The sequence below is a fragment of the Pongo abelii genome, chromosome 18 (assembly GCF_028885655.2).
Source record: "Pongo abelii isolate AG06213 chromosome 18, NHGRI_mPonAbe1-v2.0_pri, whole genome shotgun sequence".
NCBI classification, from domain to species: Eukaryota; Metazoa; Chordata; class Mammalia; order Primates; family Hominidae; genus Pongo; species Pongo abelii.
The window spans coordinates 65,193,115-65,196,458 of NC_072003.2; positions in this window are offsets into that span (position 1 = coordinate 65,193,115).

Consider the following 3,344-nt stretch of genomic DNA (forward strand, 5'->3'; position numbering starts at 1 on the left):
TTTCCAAAATTTCTATAATAAGCATTTTTAGTAACCACTCCTTAGAATTATGAATGATATGTTTAGAGTGTAGAGTAAAATTTCAAAGCCTCCTCCCAAGCTCCATGTCTTAAGAAAATTGTAACATTTGTTTTGCATAAACTTTTAGTACTTCCACATAAGCATTTTCCCTTTTTTTTTTTTTTTTAATAAGTAAGTTTTGTTTTAAAATCACAGTTTCAAGGACCTCCAGCTCTGGTGGTTGCTGTAAAGGAGAGCCTGGCTATGCACACTGACAAGCCCAGCACAGAGCTTGGCACATGACAGGCACCTATAAATATGGGTTAGAAGCAGACTCCTGCACTGGGATTGGAGCACTCATTCAGGGAGCCCTGCGCCAGTTGCTTCCAGAGTTGATGACTTCCAGAAGTTGCTGCCCTGTGCAAATTCAGAAAGAAATTTACACCTTCCTGGCTGGAGCCTCTGAAAGTAAACAACAGGAAAGAGACCTGTCTTGCCCCTCAGAAGGGCCACCGGGCTCCACAGGAGGCCCCTTGTCTGCAGGGGCACTTAAACTTTCCCAATGGTGACGCCAAGAAATCTCTTTCTGTCCAGGGGAGCGTGTGGTGGGGCAGGGAGAAGGAAGGGGATGGGGTGTCTGCTCCACCAGCAAAGAGCTCGCTCTCCTCTCTCTTGAGTTCTCTCCAAGCCCTTCACTGGCCAAGCTGAGAAAAGCTCCTTGTGGATTTTTATCATGGTCAAATTACTCATTTACAAAAAATGCTGCTGCAGATGGGCAAGTCCCCACAAAACCGTGCCAGGGACTCTTTAGGGCAGATCCTGCTGCTCGGCATAATGAAGCCCTGATTACCGCAGCACTGAGGGGTGTCGGGCTTGCCAGAGGCCCGCTTTTAATGAACTTTCCCATCCAAAGTTGGCCGAGACAACGCCAATCAATTGGAATTGATTACTTCTCGAAATCCATGCCTCAGCTTGCAGGAAACACGCGCAAACACACCCAACATGTGAGGGTTCATTTGATTTCTTGGGAGAAAAAGGAGTTCTTTGCAGCCTGAGATAATGACAGATCAGCATTTTCCAGATTCCCAGGACACTGGAAAGAACTGGTGTGTCCTGAAGGAACCTGGGAAAGATGGAATAAGCTTTGGTGGCCTCAGAGTTCAGATTATGCCTGGAGCTCCTTTATTTTATTTATTTATTTATTTATTTATTTATTTATTTATTTATTTTTATTTATCCGCTCATCCTTCCACCCATGCATCTCTATCTATCAGAACTTACTGACTGAGAGTGGATTATGTTCCAGGTTTAGTGTCAGGTTCTGGGATATCAGAGATGAGATGGCTCCTGTTCCTTGAAGAGACTAGATCCTAGACCCACTGAGAGGCAGTGATGGAGGCTCTTTCTGGAGGACTAGGAGAAGGAGCTATAGGGACTTGAAGGACCAAGGTTCAAGGCTGGGCTGAGTCTGGAAGGATAAAGGTATATTCTCCTGGGGAACAAGGAGAAATGTTCTCCTTGACCTCTAAGGTTTCACAGCAACTGTTCCTTTTGCTTGGACAATTTCCAACTCTCCTTCCTCTCTCCCGGCCTCCACAATAAATACACCACCCCTTTACCAGGAAAATCTAATAGTATACATCCTCCAGCATCACAGCTTGAGAGAGCATGTGCCCAGGGCAGGCATTCCTAAGCTGTGCTGACTTGGCTGTGCCTCCCACTGACCCAGGCCAGGGGTCTTGTGCACTCTCCCCAGAGCCTGCACCCCTTATACTTTCCTGGCAGGGAGATGCCGTGATCACAGAGCCTGCACCCCGACATCATCAGCTATCATCTGTCTGTCTGATTTTGCCCATAGAACAGGAGTCCTGCGATGAGAGGAGCCATCCCGGCTTGTTCCCCACTGTATAGGGGTTGGATGGCACCTGGAATGATGCCAGGAACTTGGGGTTGGATGGCACCTGGCATGATGCCAGGAACTTCATGGGTGCTCCATGGATGCTCACTGAATGCAGACTGAGTGAATAGATGAGACTATAAAGGGCTGCCCCCAGGACAGAAGATGAGGACACAGAAGAATGGCATTTGTGGAGGACCCGTTGTGTGGATGGCAGGTCCCCCAAGGCTCCTCACACACACTATGCAGGAGGTAGCTGGATTTGGGTGGATCCTCTGGAAGGGAGGCCTACAGACGGCCAAGGGCAGAGGCAAGGTCAAGCTCACACAGCTTGGCTTCTTGCTCCTTGACTCCCTCCACTCTCAGAGTGACAGCCCCCCATCTTGTGGGGTGAGGGGACTTCATCAGCATGTCCAGGCTGAGAGGACCTCCTAGAGGGGTCGGGGGCAAATGGCCCAGCTGAGAGAGGGAGGGAGAGGCCCTCACTGGGGCCAGGGACCAAGCCATCAGGCAGCAGCACCCAGGGATTTAGACATCCAAGGCAAGACAGACCCAAGCTAGGGGGGGTGGTGGCTTCTGACAGAGGCTGAGTGGACCCAGCCAAGCCTGTAAAGGCAGAAGCATAGTGGAAAGGGGCCAATGAGGGCAACAGGGAGAATCAGGGAGAGACAGCCAGGATGGAGAGAGGCATGGCCAGAGAGGGGAGCAAGGAAGGGGAGTCAGGTGGGATGGGCAATGTGTAGACCAGAGGGAAGAGAACAAGAAACTCAAAAGCAAATGGAATCACAAGGGAAAAATGGACCGAAGGAAAAAATGTCAGAGAGGCCGGCATAGAGTAGGGGAGAAATGGAGACAAAGGCAGGAGAAAATGACCTGCGGTCATGAAGGGCAGTCTGGGAAAGCCAGGCAATGCCTCCAGCCCCTATGGGAACACGGCCCAGCCCTCCCCTGGGGTCTTAGCTCCTCAGCCCTCCTGCTCTCCTCCAGGCTATCAATAGCTGCCTGTCTAGTATTGAACTTGATTCCATTCTAATTCTGAGACATCTAGCTCCCCTGTGACATCCCAGGTCCTGTGTGGGGTGTGTTGGAAGATAGGACGATGAAAAGAAGGTGAGATGTAGGAAGGAGGGGTGAGACCCCAGGGCTGTGTGCAGCCCCACGTCAGGTGCCATAAGGATGGGCTACCGACCCCTCGGCTTGTTCCCGCCTGACCTTTGAACGTCAAGCAGCCTGACTAACCCATGACTGGCCCAAGGAGAGCACGTGGCAGGTACCACTCAGACCTTTCCATGGGGCCTGAGGAAGGGATCCTGGGGGCTCTTTAACCCCAGCCCTGGCTGGGTGTCAGGGCCAAGCTCCTTCATTATTCTGAACCTCTGCTTCCTCAACTACACAATGGAATACTAAGTAATCATCTAACAAATGGTGTTTAATGGTAAAAGCAGTC